General features: G+C 38.1%; 1 long non-coding RNA gene across 2 annotated transcripts in view; it reads right to left on the bottom strand.

Annotated features, from left to right (window-relative positions):
- Positions 1 to 22,518, bottom strand: part of LOC148186514 (uncharacterized) — a 176,247-nt gene that overhangs the window by 151,022 nt on the left and 2,707 nt on the right. For both annotated transcript variants that reach the window (XR_015774847.1, XR_015774846.1), the window contains exons 2-3: positions 20,571 to 20,622; positions 13,350 to 13,402 (exon numbers count right to left, since the gene is read on the bottom strand). This is a non-coding gene — a long non-coding RNA (uncharacterized LOC148186514). The remainder of the gene's footprint in view (positions 1 to 13,349; positions 13,403 to 20,570; positions 20,623 to 22,518) is intronic.

Raw genomic sequence — 22,518 nt, forward strand, 5'->3', positions numbered from 1 at the left:
ATGCACCATGAGATCTGTGTTGCTGAGAGTGTCAAACTCGCCTACGACACAAACAGACAGCAGTCGACAGAAGCAGAATGACTGTGAGTGATATATATGGTTTAGCAGTTTTTGATATACAGGCCGACAACATCAAGTGAACATCCAGTCATTACTACTTACATCACTGTACTCTGCAACCTGTTAATAAAGTAGAGCTAAATATCATTTTTGTTAGGCTTTATATAACTTTTAATTGACCACTTAACCCACTAAGCTATTATTGTTCCCTGATGTGATACTTTTTTATAATACAAAGAGTATTGTGAAATGTGTTTTGTCTGGAAATTATTTCCTGCAGTGTCTCTTCAGTCAGCTAAAGATCCAAAGGGGGCATGATGTGTAAACCTTCCTTCTCTGTATCACAATCTTTTCTTTCCTCAAACAGCAACACATCTGCTGTTAATGAGCACACGCAATTGCTTTCAGCTCAGCTTTGAAGTGTATAATATGAAATGCTAACAAGATTATATCCAGCTAACCCCTTCTTCCTTTCAGCTTATTCAATACTAAATTGCTTTGTGGCTGATTCAGTTTCATCAATCACATTTATAAACAAACATGTCAGCGACAGCCATATGATGTAAATGGACAGCGCCAAGCACTGTGATTAGCATTTACTAAAACAAGAAGCAAAGCAGCACAACACATATTGGATTTTTCCTGCATCCATAATGATATGCTAATGTATTTCGCTCCAAAACAATTACTAATATATATTTCCTTCTGCAAAATTGCACTCAATGGACGCAATTTTAAAGTTTCGTACAGAGAAGTTTACAGCTGTGCATCTGCTGCGCTTGTGCTACAAAAGCGCCTTAAAGTGACAGTTCAACCCTAAATCAAAGATATATACTTGTTGTAAGCAGTTTCATGTAGGATCTGTTTTCTTTCTACTGAACTAAATCTGCCAACACAAACCGGTGTAAATGACCATCACTAGTAACAACCTACTTGCTGTTTACTATATTGTATGTCACTTCCAGTAAATATCCTGGTATAAAATGTGTTTTCGGTTTTAAAAAGTAATGTTACAAGCATAGAAAGATAGTAGGTAGGCTACTTGCCCATCTTTTAAGTGGCTGAGTCTCCAGTCTGGTCTGAGGCGCACCGCGGATACTGTCGTGGTTTGTTTACATGAGATAAAAGGAGTGCATATTTAATCCAAGAGCTCCGGTGTTACGTGATGCTACACGACAGTCGGCACTCATTTTCTGTTGGGACACAGTGTTATTATGTTAAATTCAGAAGCAGCTGCTGAGTCAAGTGGGACACCTATAAAAATTTGGTGTACGGCTCCATATCAAAACTAGGTTAAATTTTTGTTGTTGTTGTTGTTGTTGTTGTTGCTGCTAGGTGAGTTCTCACTAGTTGCACACTTCGTTCTACAAGTGATACGGTTGGTGGGTGTACACAGAAAATAGGCATGTGAATTATCTTGGGTAACTGGGTCTTAATTTCTGGAAAATTGCTGTTGAGTCTTTGAGTTTAATTTTTATTTTTTTGACATTTTGAGCGCCACAAGCTGAGTGCCATCCAGTTCCATTATATATGACAGAAGGCAAATCTCCAGTACTCTGCAACTCACACCAAAATAATCTAGATTGATAAACAGTACTACAAGTAAGAGAGAAAAAAAGTATCTTTGATTTTGGGGTTAACTGTCTCGCTATCATTCATTCACAGTATACATGCACAAAATGTACTTATGAGAAAACATATGTGAAGGTATGCATTAAAAACACCATGGATGTCAATTAATTTAAAAAATAGAGCTTCTCTGACAGGATTTATATTTTAGCAAACAGAAAGTTGTGATTTTTTTTTTATTTTGTTGGTACTTCTGTAGGACTATTGGGCATACAAACAACACTGACCAACAACAGGAATCATCACTGTGATTCACTAAACCTTTCCTCATCTAAATGTGCCCCTCTCAGTATATTTTTTCCTGTTATTATAGTTCTAAAGTCCAGCAATGAAAGACAGCTCATAACAGAAATTGCCTGTATGGTGATAAGTAAAGGGAATAAAAAGACACTCTGGGGTTTTTTCATTAAAAATGATTGGTTTCAGCACATCTATATTCAATACCAAAAGCACATAATAAGCCTTTAATAGTGGAGCATGTAGGAGCAAAGTGCTCTGGATCATCTTCTAAAAAAAGCTTAGAAATAATAGAAACCCTCTCTGACAATGTGAGCACTACAATTCTATAAAGCACAAGAGGGCCGAACTTTTCACATTCAGACAAATGGTAGCACAGTTCTAGGTAGCACAGATATTAAACAACTGTGTTAATAAACACTTCATTGGGCCCTTCATCAATTCAGACCATCCACAGTTGTGTTCCTTTATGCTGCACTCTCTCTCCAAATAACAAATGGGCGCTGAGCTTTAACAAATTAATCTCGTCTGCAGATGAGAGCGAGTCGGTACATAATGAATCACACTGCCACCCACAAAGCAGACTAACACAAAAGTGTGCACACAGATCCAAGAGATTTTAACAAACAAACACATTAAAAAGAGAAATGGGGTGTCGTTGGGGAGAGGGCTAACATGGCTGTTGTGACTCTCATTCAATGGATGACTCAATTCTCATAAAAACATACAGTACAATCATGTGTCTCAAAAACTAAATTGATGCTATTATTTTCCGTTGAAAACAGGATTCATCGGTGTCTCCAGTGTAGATGAGATGAGCTGGGTTTTGATGAGAATAGCAATAAAAGTGTATTTGAAAATAATGTAGGTGTATGAGTGAGGGTTCACTGACATTGGTAAAAAAAACATGTTCCTGGAAATCCCTTTTTCTGACTCATCTATTTTGCTCCAACATGGTCCTTTTAGCCTTCTGAGTCATAGACCTGATGCGTCACAGACTGAAGATTGAGGTGGCAATTCATCCAAACTATGTGGATATTTAAAGCCACGGCTTGCTGGTGAGTAAATCTGAGTGCGTGAACATGCATGCGTGTGTGAAGCATTAGTGTCAGCAGCAGCACTCTGATCTTAATATGCTGAACTGAAGAAATCAATGAGGTGATTATCCCCCTTAAAGCGTCCAGAGAAGCAATAAGCTTAAATTAGTGGGGACTTATAAACGTAAGAGGTGAACTGGTCTCACATGACAAGATTCTTACTGCATTACAAGTGTTAAAGTGAAGTAAAGGTAAATCTAAAGTCCAGTTCAGACCAAAGATTCATGAATAGACAAAGTTATTTTAGAATGTTGGAGAGAAAAGTTGCAGTGGTGCGAACTAGTGGATCTCAGCTCGACACGGGACAGCTGATGGTGTCACCTGTAACTCAACTCTAAAATTGCCAGCGGCTGGTTTTAGAATATAAGGCATGTTACCTGTTTTGACAGCCAAACAGCTTTAAGCAAAGTCCACTGGCCAAGTCAGTGGACTGTCCACAGACGCCATGGTCACTTGTTGTGTCATTCTCTGACAACAGCCCCCCGTCCCCACCGAGTCCATGTCATGTACATTCCCGTGGCTGCTGACAGGTTTGCCAGTCCCCATCTTCACTGTGTCGGCATTGAACAGTGGGTCACTGCTGCTGCTGCTGCTACTGCTCACTGTATGTGTGCATATGACCCACACACACATTGCTAAGGTTATTTTGTTTATGCTTTCACTGTTTTATCACTAAAATATAACTGTAGCAAGTTTCTCATCCCCATTCATATTTTAAGAAGTTACAAATTACATTCAGTTACAAAAGTCCTGAAAAGCTGAAAATCAGAACAGAAGTAAAGAAAGTTGATGTTATGTAGATGATACACCATCTCGTCTGGTAACACTGATGTGAATTGGAAAGTTTTCAGAACGTTGCAGACTGGCGCATTGCAAGTAGCTGCATGTTTCAACTTGTCTCATAACAAATCTTTGGTCTGAACTGGGATTTGCATGTTGTCTGCTTCATTAGGGAAGAATACCCAAGCCTAAATTGTATCAAATGCCGCCTTACATTGCATGGTAATGTTCAACTTGGCTTGACTTAACTCAGTTTTGGTACCAGGTACTTTTCTCTATTTTGTTTTACACTGCAAATAGTAACCCCTCAGTTGAGGCGGGCTTCTCAGCTGATCATTATGGGATCATTGTGTCAAACTGACATAACATCATCCTCAATGTGGCACAGAAGAATATCTGCACTACGCTAGAACAGTATTGCTGTTTTATAGCATACCAGGGTATTTAGAAATCCCGACGAAATGATTTCAAATATCCTCAAAAATAATGATGCTTCTCTCTCTATTAAACTCTGTATGTAGTGCACATCATGCACCATCAGAGTTCAGTCTCTACTGATGGAACAGGCAGCTGAGCTGACAAACACAGCAACTGCTAGCTGTGGGGATAATGTTACAGGACTGTAAACGGTCACAATGGCACTGGACTAACTATATGATTAAAGACTAACAAAGATGGTTTTGGTGAGTTTCATTTTGTTTCTGTCCATTTTAAATTAAGTGTGTTTTTATAAGTTTACAAGGCAGTTAAGCTAGTCTTAGAATGCTGAAAGTAAGAAGCTTGAATTCAGAAGGTGTACAGTTTTATGTCTTTGGTTATTAAGTAAAATAGGTGGAAGAGTATTAACTTTCTTGACATTTTGAGTTCAAGTTATTGATTTATCTGACTGAAAAAGCTAAGAGAGCTTGAAATTAGCAAACACACCAGTTGGGGGCAGTGCTGCAAACTAATACTGTCACATACTATGTGCCCCAGTAAAATTTAGTAAGGTATTAATAAATGGATACCACCCAAGCCCAGTCTGCACTGACAATTTTAGGACATAGTGGACTTACACAGCAAAGTTTTGGATGCTGCTATTCTAAAAAAAACTGGGTTGAGTAAATAAAAAAAATTGCACTTTTGAGATGGGCTTAAAAAAAATAACACGTTTGTGGTTTACAGTGTTCTAACACTCTTAGAACTTTGACTGAGGTACCAAAAAAGTACTAGTTACCAGGTACTGTCTACAACTTTTGCTGATGGAAAACCAAAAAAAACAAGTATAGTTGAGTAGTCATGCCATGCCATGCATGCAAAAGAAATTTGGCAAAAAAGGATACTCAAGGTATATGTGTGTATGTACAGTGAGATTAATGCAAAGCCTCCTTGTTTTGCTAACTTCACAGTATTATCTGTATTCTTTGAGTGCGTGAACATTTCTAGAATGCATACTTTGTCTTAAACTGTTTTCTGCTGTTAAGATTGTAACCACAAATTCCTCTCACTCTGGTCTTACAGGGCTGAGCAGTGCCCCATTTTCCTCCTGTACACAAAAAAAGACAAGCCTGCAAATGTACAGACACAATGACACTACAGCTGCAACTAGAAATATTCTCCCAGAAGCAGCAGAACATAGTGACATTGCCTCTTTAAAAAATAAAAAAAACATCAAACTAGCAGTCCAAAATGCCAAACATTCAGTTTACAATCATATATGATAAAGTATTCGCTCCTTACTTTTGAGAAATCTGGAACCAATCTATTTTTGGTATTTTGTGTGAAAAATCACTCAAATTCAATTATTATAATTAATGTTGATTAAATATCTTTCACGTCTAAATGACACGAGCATCCAGCAAGAGTGCAGAGATCCTTGCCTCTCTGCATTACATAAATGGTTACAGAAGCAGAGTAAACATGACAGATGCTTAACTCAGATTCATCACTTGAATGTATAGCCGTGCTTCACCTTCACACCTACACTGATCATCCACTGTTATGGTAAATGAACACCAAGATGACTCATTATCTTACATAAACTTGATTTTTTTTTATGATTCTTGTCAAGGTAGAGTTGAAATTCACCTCCTTTCCATTTGTCACTTCCTCTAAAGTCTATTCACACTCAGAAGCATTGTTCTTTTGTCACAAAAAGGCCCTGATGCAATATTATTCTCTAGGCTCCCTGAATGGAGAGGGTAGTGCTGACAGCTTTCATCTGTAAATCACTCTGAGGCTCAGTTCTTCTTGCATACAAGAGCTGAAGACATCAGTGCTTCACTCTCTGGTTTGTGGTGGGAAACATCAAATATGCACAAATGGGAAAAAGAAAAAAACATTACTGACAATATCCCTGTCTCATTTATCCTTTGATCAAGAGCAAACAGCAGCTTCACTTCCATCACTCGCAAATGCTATAGCATAATATGTGGAAAATCACACACACAGGCACAAACGTGAACAATCAATAAGGAAATTAAGTCAGCCGCTGCTGGTTTTCCTTGCTTTTTAATCAAATTAGGAACATAATATGGCATTGACTGGAGAATGTGCATGTCAAATGTATGAAAAGGCATCCTTATTTCCCTCTGGTATGCAGGGTTTTTAATTATTAGTCTTGTCTTGTCAGAGAATATCAGAGTCTCTTTGGAATCAAGGGAAACTAAAACCTTTTGTTATCACAATAACCAAAATGTCAACACTAGGGCTGGGTATTGTTTAAAAAAATGAAATTAATTGTCCTGGCTAACTGTAAGCATCACATGGCTAATGTTGTTGTTGTGGTGTCGGTGTGAGTTTATTGGGACCGATTTTTAACAATTTAGTGTGTGATACTAGCCCCTGCTGCTGTAAATAGATCACAATTATTTGTAAATGCCCAACTTTTCATCAGAAATAAACATGGATAGAGCCTGGTATTTGAGGCTTCAAAATGGCGGTTCACAATCCAGTGGGTGACGTTACAGTTGCCCATTATTCATAGAGTCTATGGATTGAACTGGGAGGACAGCAACTCTAGAGACAGTAGTAACAGAAAGTTGCTGATCCGGCAGGACAATCTTGTATCAGGAATCATACGGATGTTGCTAATTTGATACTACTTGATACTAGGGGTTTTTTTTTATATTGCCTTTTCTTTCAGGACATAATACAATATATAATATATATCTTAACACTTTAAAATCTCCTCTAAACTACTAGAAAACTAAAATACAATATTCCTGAATTAATAACAGTTATAATAAAGTAGCTACTGTCACGATAAAGTTAAATTAAGTCCTGTTACAATAGAGTTAAATACAGTACCATTATAATTAAGTTAAATAAAGTCTTTTTATAATTAAATAAATAAAAGCAGAAATAATAGTGTTATTTTGAAGCCCATGACTCCTCTCTGGCAGTCATCGATTATATTCAATATACTGCCCACCCTACCCACCCCTAGTTAAAACCAGTGCAAAAAATAATATTGAATGTTAAAAATGGGGCTAAAGAGCAGCTTTAAAATGGGTTTTTGTACTTTTGTGACTTGTAATATAGCAATGTGTTCTGGTCGCCTTACAGGCATAAATACTGTATAGGCAGCAAGCAAACATGCAGAGGTGGTCAAGAAGTTTTCTTCTTTGCAATGCCACTCAGATATTTAATTCACTGAACAACAATAACAACATGACCTTTATGCAAGTTCTATAAAAAGAGACAGATGATCCTGTCTAATCACTTGCGCTCATTTATTACATGACATTTCAGTCAATAAACCTCCATGAACAAAACTTAAAACAAGACTAGGAGAATATGTTCAATAAATAAGACTCTTTTTCCTGCTTTACTTCCTTAGTCACCATCTGTCTGTGTACACAAACTTCAGAATCACCAGCCTAATTACATTGGCATCAGAACATCCAGCCTTAATGCCATTAGCACATCTGAGATAAAACAGACAAAGCAGATGCCACAAGAGAGCAGGATCAGTGGCTCAGTCAAAATCTGGAATTCGACAGAAACTCTCTCCCCTCCTTCGCTCGGCTTTAAATCTTTATCCATTCCTCAAAAACTGTCATCCTCTACTGCATTCCTGCACCGGAGCTTCTTTTAATAACCATCCTCTTTATCTCGGTCTCATGTTTCTCCCTCCTGCCTCCATGCTGCAAACATGACTAACCTTTAATGACACCAGCAACATATAGAAATATCCCAGAGTAGTGTACCTGGACCAATTATCTGAGCTGGTCGGTGGATAAGAATGGTTAAGAGGCTGGCTGGTGCTATTTTCCCCACATAGTTAGCGATACTATTGATTGATGGAATAGCACACGGGTGGAGAGGCGCTGCACCATGTGTGAGAGAGCATGAGAGGGCCAGAAACTCAATACAAACACATCAAGTGTACATGCAGTGTTTACTGCACAATGGTATGGAAATTTTTTTTGGCATGGTAACACAAGTTGACTTTTTGACATTAATTGACCTATAGCTCAAATTGTGATAAGCAAGTTTATAGGAAATCAGTACAGTAATGAAACAAGGGTCTAAAAGTTGGCTGAGCAATTATCTAACCAAACAAATAATAAGACATAGCTTCGGCACATTGGGACCACATAATGAAACGGAAATGAAAAACCACATCAGGAGGAAGCAACCTCCATATGACAGGTCTGACTGACAGTTGTATTAAGGCAAATCCAATTCCCAGTCCACTTAAAAACATCCATTGTATAAGATCTAGGAGAATTTATTGGCATAAATGGAAAATGATGTGTAATAGTATGGGTGTTTTTTAGTGAATAATGACCTGAAAATAAGAATTGTTGTTTAGAATGAGCTGTTTATATCTACATAAGGAGCAGGTCCATTTCCACAGAATCTATGATGTAGGTAGTTGGTCCATAGTTAACAGCCCTCAGCGACAAACAGCATTGGAAAAACAAGGATTTTTAGCACTAAAATGTTTTCTTTTTTCACATTTTTAGCAGCTTTAATCACCTATTCCATTTGTTTTGGAGAGGAAGAGACCTCTGTGGATAATTCAGCTCCTATTAAAAACCTCCAGAACATCTGTTGAGCACTAGGGGGGAAAAAAATAGATACAGCACAGTAGTGCAATATTTTTGCGTGGCAGTATTGCATCGATATCGAGACGCCAAGTATTGATTTTTATGTTACAACACTTATTAGTAGTGCAAATACAAATTCAATTTATGTTAGCCTCCTGAAATAATAAAATTAATTGCTTTTCAATCCACCAGATATGTTTTGCTGAAAAAAAAACAAAATTAAAGCAAGCTGAACGGGCAGAAAACTGTATCCTATTAGATAAAACAGATGTTTGTTGAATAATGATGATCCTAATCATAATATACTACTAATACTAATACTACTAATACTAATTGTATTGCAAATCGTATTGCAATATGTTTAAAATGTGACTTATTTGTATCATGATTAAAGTATTGTGATAATACTGTTTTGGGGCCTCTGGTGTTTCCCACTCCTAGTGAGCACAGAAATAAAGTTATCAGAAAAAAAAGGTCAGTACACATGAGCAGGTGCTGAGCTAGTTGTCCTTTTGCAACAAGCCAGCACATGTCAGGAAACACTGATTTGTAATGTCAAACAGCTTTATTTAGTATTTTCCCAATGTTAATCACCTATTCAGTTTGTTCAGGGGGGAGGAGACCTCTGCACATACTTCAGCTGACAGTAAAAACCTCCTGAACAATAAACACTGAAGGAATCTTAACGGGGAGTTCATTCTTGACTCATAGCAGAAGTTTCACCTGGTTGCAATCTGCAATCCTCACCACTAGATGCCACTAAATGTTACACACTGCTCCTTTAACAGGTGAGAGTCTGGATGAAGTCTGGATGGTCAATCACTTTTACACCAAATGCGTCAACATTATTTTTCCCTCTACTGCAGCTCTCATGTTGAGCTCCTCTGCAGTGCCAGCCCATCAAAGAGCTGTGGCTCCCTCTGCCTCCTGTCCCAGCCTTGCCCTACTGACCCTCATTATAACAGTGCCCACGACCACCACTGTGTGTAATTGAACCCTAGTCCTGCTAATTTGTGCTGCAGTGCTGAAAACCCATAAATCACCTTTGCTCTGCTCTTTATATCTGAAAGTTCAACCCACTGGCTCAGAGGCACAACTCAGTCTTTACACCGCAGAGCAAGCTGGAGAGGGATTAAAAAAAAGAGGAGAGTACTTTATAATACAGCCCGCAATGTCAAGTGTCATCTTGTTGTATGAATCATAAAATGCTTACCAGGAAAAAAAACAACAGGGCTATGGGGAACAACTGGGCACTTTAGTGGGAAGGATTTTTGTAAATACTGGGTACCTACAGGGTACAGTACTGGAAAACAAAACTGAAGCATGTAGAAAAATACTTACAGCATAGACTACTTCTCCTTTCCTCGAAAATGCCTAGTTATTACTCCCTTGTCCCCCATTTTTTGCTTTTCTTTAACTGTACTGATATTTAAGTACCCATAGGAACAGGTGACAACTTTATTTGTACCTTATTCATGTAAAGAAATTACAGTGCATTACAAAGCAGGAGCAAGTAGAGTAGTGAATGTTGTGAAAACACCCATAAAGGCATGTTCAATTTTTAATTTGTTAAGTTTAGTATTTAATGGTCTAGATGCTGCCAGTCTTCACAGCTTGGAGTAGTATTTTTCAACAGGGGTGGGTACCGCACCCCAGGCAACTTTTTTTTTTTTTTAGACTTTTCACCGGGGAACCTCGCACCATGGTGCTTTGGGCGCACTCTAATTCCTTAAACCCGGGTCAAAGGGGAAAGCTATCCTACTTCTGTTTGGATCACATTGGAATACCACAGGAAACAGTACTTTTTAGAAAAAAAAAACAGCAACTGCATCCACCTCCTTTTTTTTTTTGCATAGCAACTGGGAATGCACAATTTATTGAATAATAATGATGATTACGATTCTGGCATCCCACAATTAAACTTTGAGCTGCCGTGCTGCTACACATGCACCCTGCAGCAGCAGTCTTTGAAAAACATCCGTCATCCACCATCATCAACTGTTGTTTGGACACAGAAGTAAACAAACAGTATGCAAATAGTGCTTGAGACTTGTGTCTGCGCCACAAAGCAACACGACTAACTTGATAAACCATCTGAAAAAAACACCACAACTTGTGTTAATCCTTGTCTAGCATCAACTCATACATTCATAACAGCGAGACATCAGCGCATCACCGCACTTGGACTGCTGTACAAAATAAATATATGAATACGTATCCATTAAAGAAGGACTGAATTCAGGCGAAGGACACACCTTATTTTAAGTCTCATTTTGATGCAAAGATTTCTTAATTAGCAGGAAAGTAGCACAATATAGAAGTGAAAGCAGTGCTGTTTCTTGACATGACATGCTTGTTTCATGATATAAGACAGAATAATAATCAGTGGAAAAAGGAAATTAGCCTCCATTGTAACTGATTGGGGGACGCATCACAGTTCACTTGCACAGCCAATTACAATACATTTAATTTTCCTTTTCACTGTTTTATGAGATAGCTGAGATGGGAAAAGCCAAAGCAGGGATAAATAGTCTTTGGACAAACAATTTACATTAAGAAAACAAAATTAGCTCTCAGTTTGAATTAGAAATGGGCAAAGCTGGAGGCCAAATTACCCATTAAAGTCAAACCAAAGGCAAAATTTGTCGACTTTGTTGTAGCAAACAGCAATCTGCTGATGTAATCACTTGAAAAAGCAATGTCTTATATAAGAAATGCTGGCATTGCTGTTTTCCTGCAATGTGCCCAGATGTGTTTTTCATACGACCTGAGACTCTTGCTGATGTCTTCTTCACAACAAAACATGACAGCGGCAGCGCGTACTGTAATTGATTCAGTGAGGAGTCGACACATGTACCACACAAATCCTCTGTTCCAGTTAACAGCAAACAACTGTTATGAAAGTGATATTTTTATATCTGACTGCAGTGATCTGAACAGGTTCAGTGTCACAGCAATATGTGGCTCGCGGTTATCAAACATGGCAGGTAAACAAAACGCCACGATGCAAAACCACACAACAGAACCAGGAGAAAATTGCTGCCTGACTCACGTGTTAAGGAGGAGTTGCATCTTTCAGCACAAGGTAGTACTTCACAGGCCTCTGGAAAACGATACAAACTGAAATTACGTTTTTGTGGTGCAGCTCCCGGGAGCGTGAGAATGAAATCCTGCACATATCCAGTAGTGACCTAAGGCGAAAGACTGTAATGAATTTTTATTGCTGCACAGGCAATGAACACTGAATTGAGAGAAGATGCGAGCAGTTAAAAAACCTAATGGATCATTTTCTAATGTGCCATAGAGGTAAGAAAGGTGAAAGAAGGGGGATCGAGCTTAAATGATCACAGGATGGAGGGATCATGAAAGGATCACAGCCATCAAATCATAGGCGCAATCAGGGCACCCCTGTCAAGTGATGTAACTTTGCAAACAATTAAATGAAAAGTAGACGTCTTACATGGCATCACAAGTGTTCATTAAGCGAGAAATTGCATTTTTAAGTTTTCCTCTGTGACTCTAATCAGTGTGAGACACAAAATCCCTTTCTTGGCTCAGGTTCAAGGCCTCAGGTTCTTTAGTTACACCTTTCCCTGCTGAATAATCCCGTCTCAGCCTGGACCCTTTGATCCACAGGCAGAAAGGGAATCTAAATTCAGATGTAAGAAAGCGTTTGATCCGGACATGTGCGACTGACACAGTGCTCTACCTGATCACTATAGAAGCAAGAGGTGGAACAAAGGACTATCAACTTATGCCACTGTCTGATGCACTCACGTCACAAGATGTCGTACAAGTTATGTGCTACACCCCTGAAGTGTTACAAAGATCTGAGAGCCTGATCTAAAATACAATTATCATTTTAATGGCATGTCGTCAGAGTTTAGAGGGGTCATGAACTGTTCAATCAGCTCTACAAAGTAGACGAACAGACATAAGGTCATCCTCTCAATCTCTGTCTCACCCTCTTTCTCTCTCTTGCACGTACTGTACTTTAAATATATAACATAGCATTATTTATGAGTTCAAATTAAGGTTATCCGCTTACTCTTAAATCAAAGACATGCCTTAAGCAAATGCAAAATGCAATTCTGGCCTGTTAAATAACTAAAATCAGTTTAACTACTGATCTAAATTACAGCTTTAATTTGTATTTTTTTGTAACTACTGTATAGCAACTTCTTATATCCTATCTGTACAGTGTCATGTGGTAAAGTTTTTGAAACTGGCACAGCAGCATTGCAGGAAATTTTCCCTATATACCACAAGAGAAATGTTGATTAGTTTGTCATATCACACATTTTTTGGCTGTGCCAGCCAAGTAAATAATTAGCATTTCTGTCTGGACTGGATACCCACAGCAACAAGGTGACACGTCTAACAAGCACATTTCCATCATCTTTGCAGCAATTTGAGGGTGGCAACATACATAAAGTTATAATTCAGATTTTCATCATGTTAAAATGAATACTTCACCCTCCAAATGATAATTTGTGTGTCATTTACTCACCCTGTTTTATGTTTTATTTGAGCAGGAAGCTCTGTTTTTCTGGTAGTCCTTCACTGTGAACAAAAAAAAACAAAATTCAAAAAGGACATGACCGTAGGCTACATTTTTTAGATACTCTTATTCAATTTGTTGAAAGACAAGCAGTGTTCTCACGTATTTGGCTTGTGAATAGTTTAATGATGTAAATAGTACAGAGGGTTGTGAAGAGAGGTTATTTTTTAAATTTTTCCTCGCATGCCTACACGGTGAACGAAGAATCCAAAACAGCAAACATTTTTGATTAATAGAAGTCATACGGGTTTTCAGTTAATGACAAATATCCAACAATCTGTTGATAAATTCTCACACAACTCATGCTGTCTAATCCAAGTCTAATTTAAATCCAGTCATATGCTGTACTTCCCAAATACATGCATTTTTACTAAAACTTTAATCTTTGAGACACGTCTGTATAGACAGCATAGGCACACTACTCACTCATGTATGACTGTTTATGTGAAGTGTTTTAAATCGTAGGTTTAAGCAAAAATGCATGTTTAGAAAGCACTAAACATACAACTGGATAAATGAGGCTTAGATTATACTGCACCATTTATCTGAAAGTTTTTAAATGGATGTTTGATGTAGTTTTGCTGTTGTTAAAGATGGAGCCCTTTATTTTAATTTATCAAGAATTTTTGCCTTTTTTGGATTCTTTGTACACTGGAGACATGCAAGAAAAACAAAGATTTCTTCCCAAATACAACTTAACAAGGTGTGAGTAACTAACATACAAACAGAATTGGGGGATATGGAGAAAATCAAACATTGCAATAGTTTTAACAAAATACCTTGATATCAGTATTGCGCTGATATTGTAAAGTTGACTATTGGTGCTTTCATAGCATAACATTTTTTTGACAAATAATCACCAGTAATGTGGATATAATGACTAAACAGGCAAAGTAAAAACAATAGTCCAGTAAGTGTAGAAAATTACATTACCACTGTAATGCAGCCTTTAAAACCAGGAAAAGACCTTACAATACTACAATATCCACAATCATGATCTAGTCTCATATCATGATATTGATTTTATATTGCTATATCGCCCAGCCCTCCATACAAATGATCATTTAGGGTGTGAATTATTTCTTTAAGAAATGTGGTTTTTTAAAACTGCTAATGGAAAATATGTCAAGTAAAATAGATTGTGTTGTTATTTATAAATGAACTTTTCAAATGGTTCTCGCACATTAATAAAACATGTGGGAAAGGTATTTAATAAAAGATAGAATTTACAATCTGACCTCACCTCACAACCTTCTGTGGTATTTACAACACTAAAACATTTGCAAACCAAAAATCCTAACAACATTTTTGTCTTTCTACATAATAAATAAAATGCATCTGAGAAATTTAGCCTGTAGCCATTTCCACTTCATATTATATTTCAACTGTTCGGGCTGCACACACTGAATGAGAAATAAACAACAGCAGATGCAAAACTCTGCAGGATACCTTGTTAAATCATATGACATGGGTCCAGCTATACAAACAAAAGCGCCTCCTCCACATATGGCGACTGCCACATACACCCACACACACAAAACGGTGTCTGATAGGAGTTAGGAGTCGAGGTAAATTTTATTCACAGTGCCAGGAAGTAAACATTTTCTGCCCACTGCTTACACCCTGCAGCAGATTGTATTTACTGCAGGGCCTAAATAATATACAGAGTGTTTTCACCGTGTTAAGCAATCCCTCTATTCATTTTCTTGCTGCCCATTCACGCCTGTGTTGTTTTGGCAACGACTGTTTTTCGTCCAAGCATCTAAAATGGATATGGCCATGAGGTCTCGCTAAGGCCCTGAACTACCTCAAAAGGTTGCAAAAACCAGTGGGGAGCATATAGCCTGTTTTCTAACACTAAGATACAGTTGTGACATGTGAGTCATATACCCAGCCTTCATGTATTAAAGAAAAGAAAAACAGGGTAACCAGATCAAGGTAAGATGAAGGTTGAGAACAACAAACTAAATATCTTTCGCTGGGTCCACATCTTTTAATCCACCCACTCCCCTGAGTTTGAGTGGATCTATGCGTCTGTAGAGTCAAAAAAATTAAATCGGTGTAGGACTTCTTTTTCAAACACAGTTCAAACGGAAAATTAATAAGGAATCAGTAAGGAAATCGATAAAGAATCAGACTAATAAGTAGAATTAATAATAACATTAGTATCAGTAACATGGTATCAATTCCCATCCCTATTTGTCTGGTGCCACAGTATGAAACAGCTATTTCTTGATTATAAAAAAAAAAGACCAATCAGCACAGTGGGGGTATTTAATTAGCCAATCAGCACCATGAGCATAACTAATGCCGTTGTGGAGCGGGGCACCTGGACCAATGAGGAGTTATAACGATAATGGTGTATGCTTTAAATAAGATAGACGCAACTATAAAGGCTGTTCTAAATGTATGTCTTGCCTGACATTGTAGTTTGTTTTACTTTGTTCTGCTTTACATTTAAAAGCCTGGGAAAACAGGAAGGTTGGCATGGCTAAGAATCAATGTGAGCTTAAAGTGGCGTTAGATTCGGGCAGGTTTGTAGCGATAACTTAGGGAAAATCTAATCCCCTTCCCCCAAAAGAAATAGATTAGAGTGGATGCAATGTCAGACTGAAGATGGAAACAGAGTGTAACGGGTTGACAATTCTGTTGGATATCAGGCAATAACGGTCTACAACTGTAGCATGTCAGAGGCTTACATGCTTGTAGTGTATTTACAAGGTCAAGCCTTACAAGTCTATGAAATGTGATTTTAACAAGCCTGTTCACAAGGTTTAATGCCCTTGTAACCCTGCTAGCTCTCTCTAACATTACTTGATTGGGAAAAGAGGTTAAATTGACACACTCACATCTCCTTTACTAGCTTCTGGATGTAGCCTGCACATTTAAGTGTGAGGAGGCCATAAATCGTGTGGATGTATAACATAATAATGGGTCCCTTTAACAAACCATCAGGTTTTGAATATTTCAGTATTTCAATAACAGGAAGTCCAAGATATTATGAATAGAGTTGGGGTCTATTTATATTGAGAAAGACAACATTGAGGCACTGAATATCTTCTAAGCCCACAAGCTCGTCAGTTGTCAGAGAAGCTGTTCAGGGTGGGATTTCTGCCAGCAGGCTACTGTTTTAAAAACTGTCCAAATGTATTTATCACCAGATTTTATCACAATGGATCAGTTATCAGACCTGTGTGCTTTTTGTTTCCTGCAAGATCTGCTCCCTGGACCAGGTGATCGACTTCTGTTGGCTTGAGAACTGATGCTTTTATAACAGTCACATAAACAAATCTGCAACTTAATCCTTTCCAATCTGATGTGAAGGGTTTTATGTACAGCTAAGATCAAAATGAATACTGGCAATAAAAGGTGAGATGCATCCTGACAGCCAAATTTCCATCCATTACGCTAGTTGTTAGCCTTATCCTGCCCGATAAGACCACTGCCACCACCACCTGCTATTGACAATCAAATACCTCTGAATTCCTTGTATTGTCAACTCTGAATCGAAGTGCTAATGATCCACAGAAGAAAAGACTTACACTATATTTCAGCACAGACTGGATGTGGCGATGCCAAAGCAAGTGGCACAAATTGGCTCCCACACTCAGGCTTTTATCCACATAGGATTGTGTGTCTTCACGCAACAAGTATGTAATAGGCTTAACAGATCACAGCTGAAGGATCCTTGGTCCTGAGCCTAAGCCAGTCTTGAAGGCAATTACAACCACAATGCCTTTGCACCACACAGGAGGAGGACGGACAGAGAGAAGATGAGCAGAGGAGGGAGAAAGAGGGTGGTAAAAGCCTTCATCGCTGTCACACATTCTCTCTATGAGGCTGTCAGGCTCATGTGACTGCTGTGGGGGAAGATTGTTGATTTCAATATTCAAGCAAGGAATTGAGAGGCAACAAACATGGCTAACACATCAGCCTATAGCCATTTTGGCCTTGACAGGTGATGAGTTTCCCTCAGGCACGTACAATAGGCAGACCTGTCAAGGCCCATATCTCATCCCTGTTGCCTGTCAGAGCCATTTTCCCTGAACTACAGGCAGGACAATCAAAACATTTTCTACATCTGCACACCTGTCCTTAGAGTTTATAAACTGAATACTTAAACTTGCAGCAGCACTGAGAGACACCAAATGCAATTTGGGATATTAAGGGTTTGATACATAACTTAAAGGAATAGTCAATTTTGGGAAATACAATTCTTTGTTTTTCTGCAGAGAGAGGGACTTGAAGATTGATACCACTCTTATGTCTATATGGTAAATATCAGAGTTTCCCTAAACATTCATGAATTTTTTGCGATTAAAACATCTGCAACCACACACTGGAGTTGGACCATTCATTAGGAGTGCTATTGGAATATGTGTACTGTTCAGTAATTCATTGCACCAGAATCTCGGACCACACAGTGTACTCTGGGCACAGGTGGAGCAGTAGTTCTAAAAGTCACTCGTCTCTGCGAGTGACTTTTAGAACTACTGCTCCACCTGTGCAACTGCTCCTTTCAACCATCAATCTGACCAGATCAGCAGATTAATTAGCCACTCCATGACTTAAACTTCTCAAACTGCTGCTGAGGAAAAAAAGAAACTCACAATTTTCACCTGCGCTATGTTCACCGACCCGCAGAACATCCGATTTTAGAGAGGGAACACAGAACTTGACTTGCTGACTTGAACAGACAGGCTTCAATACGCCTATTGTCTCATAGAAAATATTATTTAAAAATAATATTTTCTGTCGCTTCTGTCAACATAACATACATCAGATGCAGGGCTGAAGGATCATCTCTGAGACGCTATCCTTCCGGTCCGTTCAACATCTGCCTGGCAAGCACAAGTTAACACAAGGCAGGTTTTCATTACAGATTTCCATTCATTACAGATTATTTCACAAAAATTAAGCAATATTTTCCAAATGTCAACAAGACACAATTGCTAGATGTGGATACAAAACTTCCAGAAAATCCACTCAACTTTCAAGAGTTATGTGATGCAATAACATCTCTTGTAATGCCTGCTCCACCATGACTGAGGGAGCCAGTTTCTACTGGCAAGCACATAGCCATAGCATCACGTGAACTATAAAAGCCAAAAAAGTTTTTCCATTGTAGTTTTGCAAAATATGCCTTTTTCTAATCACCTCAAATACCACCTCATGCGAGCCTGAAAACTTTCTTGAAGTAAATGAGAGCTTTATCGAAATTGACGTTTCATTAGGCGTATTTTATATTCACAAGTTCCATTTTTCACAATTTGAGGGTTAATGGAAACCCGCCTACAGTAGATAGATATGACAGTGGTATCCATCTACTTATAACGCCGTGCAAGAAAGCAAATAAGCCCCAAAAACTGCTGTTTCAACTCGTGATTCAAATTTTAATAACAAGACTGCACATTAATTAACACTGAACCCAGTCAGGTGTAAAAATAGCACATGGTGAGGCATGATGTATTTCCATAAACAACCACACAGCATCTTTGCTACAAAAGCTCTCTTGTCTTTTTCTTAACTTGAGCCACAGGGAGTTCCAGCCACATTATATGCCAGTTTGGACCAATCAGCCGTTCTGCCTCCTTCGCAAGCTTTAATGTTTTGCAATCAGACTCAAAATGATAATGAACTCACTGTCACCAGAGACTTGGTGTCCCTTTATGGTGAGAATAGTTTATTTCACTTCACACAGCACAATGAAGCAGGTAGTTCAAACAAGTCACGAAGACAGAAGCTACAAGCAGACTGAGTGGTGTATTGCCAGCATGCATCTAGGGATCGCTTATGGGCCTGGCTTACAATAACTACCTCATAATGTTAGAGAGAGACTGAAAGGGGGAGCAGCGGATAGCAGTGCCAGAAAACATTTTCCACACACAGTTTGGCTGTGTTTCATCTGCTCTTGTTCTCTGCTTCACTGCATCTGTAAAGGATTGTCTAAAACAACAAGAGGCACATACCAGACTTGTTCTGGGGAGTGTGTATCATTCTGTCTCAGCTGTTTTTAACTGCGGAAGACTCCTGAAATTTAACGCTCAAATATGCTATACCTTCACCTTTGTATAATTAAGTTTTAGAGATTAAAAGTGTTGAGATTAAACACAACTTGGTGCATTCTGCTTTTGGTCTCACTGTCAGATAATAGCGCAAATACAATCACAATTTCCTTAAACACAGGGTGAGATCTAGAGCTACAATAATTAGTCAAATAATGGAATAGCAAAGTGAAAGAATATGGTGGTCAACTATTTTGATAATCAGCTAAGTCATTTTCTCAAAAAAAAAACAACAATCTTTTAGTTTCAGAATTTCACAAGTTGCTGTTTTTCTTCATCTTATTAAATAGTAAGCAGAACATTTTCAGGGTCTGAAGTGCTGTTTTTAAGGGCTACTTTGCCAATTTTTAACCAGCTTTATATCAAAACAAAAAAAACTGTGATACACTTCCCTCGCATCTTACCAGTGCAACAGCCCAGTGGATTCTGGTCATTGTAGGTTTTCTACCTCTTCAGTAAAAATGAATGCCACAGTCCCTTTCCTGTGGTCATGTAGCACCAATTTCATAAACAATTGTGAAAACTGGTGCACAGACAGCCCAGTTTTATGAGAGGACTCTCTTTATATAGATAAACTACTTCTTGAAGGCAAAAACATACCAAATCAACATCGAACAGACATCAAAGACCTAGTGGTGACTAAGGTCAATTGTTGGGGTCAATTCATGTTGCCTGGGTCTCAGCCAAAAAGCTGCACTTGAACCATCGATGACAAACAACATCCAACTTGCACATGCATTATGCCTCTGCGTGAGAGGAAATAAATTTCAGCCCAGCAGGTGGGAGGAGTCATTACTTGTAATTCAAAAAGGGAGACTAGAAGACCAACAGGACGAATTTAAGACAGTAGTTAGCCAGTTTGCACATTGACAACACAACCCAATGTTGAAAAAACAAGGGATATTTAACGTACAACAGCAAACAATAACAGAAACACCAACAAACTGTTTCTGCTGAAGAGTTAAATGGCTAAAACAATAATCTTACCTCAATAACTACTCTGTTTCAAAATGCAGATTTGGCCAAAATAACAGGTGACAAGGGCAGACTTATGTCAACAAATGATGCAGGACACGCTACAAAAACAAAGGTGACAGACACTCACCGACATCCCGAAACTGATCAACGGCCGATCTTCTGCTTGGCGAGTTAGGGCCCTTAAGCAAAACAAGCAGATTTGTGATGTTACCTTCAGTTTTGAATTGTGACAGACATTTTATACACTAAACTGTAAAACCATAAAATTATCTGCAGAATCATCGTAAAAGAATGTTTTACAAATAGCCTCAGATCTAAATATGCAGGCTATATTTTTTTCAGAAATTATGATAGGACTAAAAATAATTCAAAAAGGCCCAGATCTAATTATCTGTTAATTTGTTCATACTTGTACTTGAATAAATATACTTACATTCCAACACAGTTAACATATATTGATACATTTAACTATTTTTTAACTCTAGTCAATAGTTTTTAATGACAGCATTTGTCAAGAGGGCCTTCTCTATTTTTACTCAACAATAATTATTGACAAATGCTAATATTGTTATTATCAAAATTCTAATTTATTCTGGAAATAAGGTTTATGAAGGTTAATCAATTGCCAGAGTGTATAAGAAAGTAGGGATGTCCGGATCGGATCTGAAGAATTGTCATCGGGCCAGATCAATGCAATTTTTAATTGACTGAGATCAGTTTTTTTGAGCACAGTTTCCACCGATCCTTTGTTTACATTCGCCATAACACAGGTGTCATAAAAGTATAATAAAAGAGTGAGAAAAAGAGAAAAGAGTGCCATAAAACAGACCACAATTTGCAGCAGGTATTCAGGTTTTATTGTAATGCTGCTACTGAAATAAGTAGAAGTAGTTTTTTCCAAGTTAACTTAAAATTAACTTAAGCTGCTACACCACTTTAAGTGGAATTTCAATTTTTGTTGTTCATTTTTTGTTGAACTGTGATAATAGCCATATAAAAATATTTTAGTTTGTTTACTTTATTTGGTAAAAAATGAAATAAAAAAATCTTTAGGAACTGTTTGGATAAAGACGTTTTTCTTGCCTTGCATTGCAGAGTTATTAAACTGTCAACCAGATACACTGGATTATTTCAATTTATTTCAACTAACTTTAAAGTCCTTGAGATGTGCATTGTGCAACTGTATTATCCAGGTAAGTATCAAATTGGGACTCGGTATCGGCAGTTACTCAATATCAGATTACTCAGATCTAGCATGACATCATCCTATCCTCGTTTGTCATGCACACTACTCTGCTTTACAGCACCATAGCCATGGTAAATAACTTAACCTGCATTCTAACAGAAATAATATAAGAGATAATGAAAATGTAAACATCATTTTAGCTTAGCTTACTACTGTACACCATTCAAAACATACAGAAACTGTTGTACAACTGTTGAATATTATTAAAACCTATACAATATGTCATATAACAACATTAACATTATAACCTGGTATAAAATATTTGATTAAGTTGCTCTTACACCATCCTAGAAACACCACTGTCATGCATACATGCAGAGGTGGTGGTATGGAGACACCCAACCACTTGAGTACTCTCGCTCCTCTACAGAGTTTGATTGGATGAAAAGACAAATCTCAGGCAGGAAGGCAGCCAGTCCCATGAGAAGCCAAGCTCTTCAAAATCTACATTTGCCTTGATCGCTCGCCTCCCCTTATCCCTAAACTTACCATCACACCGTCATCTCACTCTCTCCATCTGTCTATCTCTGTCTCCGCTCTCTCATTCTCCCTCTGTTCTCTATTCAGTAGAAACCCACATCATTTAAGTGTGTAGGGGATTCCTGCCAGCCCCTCTGCCTGCCAGTATAAGGCAAACCTGTGTTTGCTGAGGTGTGGCGAGTCTTGGCAGGTAAGAGGAGCAAAGATGGATGCCTTAAATGCTGCTCTGTACTGTCTGACCTGGCAGAAACAGTCGTGGAGGTAATCACCAAATACCTCCTACTATGTACTACCCATGATTACAGAGACATGAGATAATACTGACAGACAAGGACCAACACACAGGAGG

This window comes from Plectropomus leopardus, chromosome 18 (genome assembly GCF_026936395.1).
Source record: "Plectropomus leopardus strain MGB_pleo_1.0 chromosome 18, ASM2693639v1, whole genome shotgun sequence".
NCBI lineage: Eukaryota > Metazoa > Chordata > Actinopteri > Perciformes > Serranidae > Plectropomus > Plectropomus leopardus.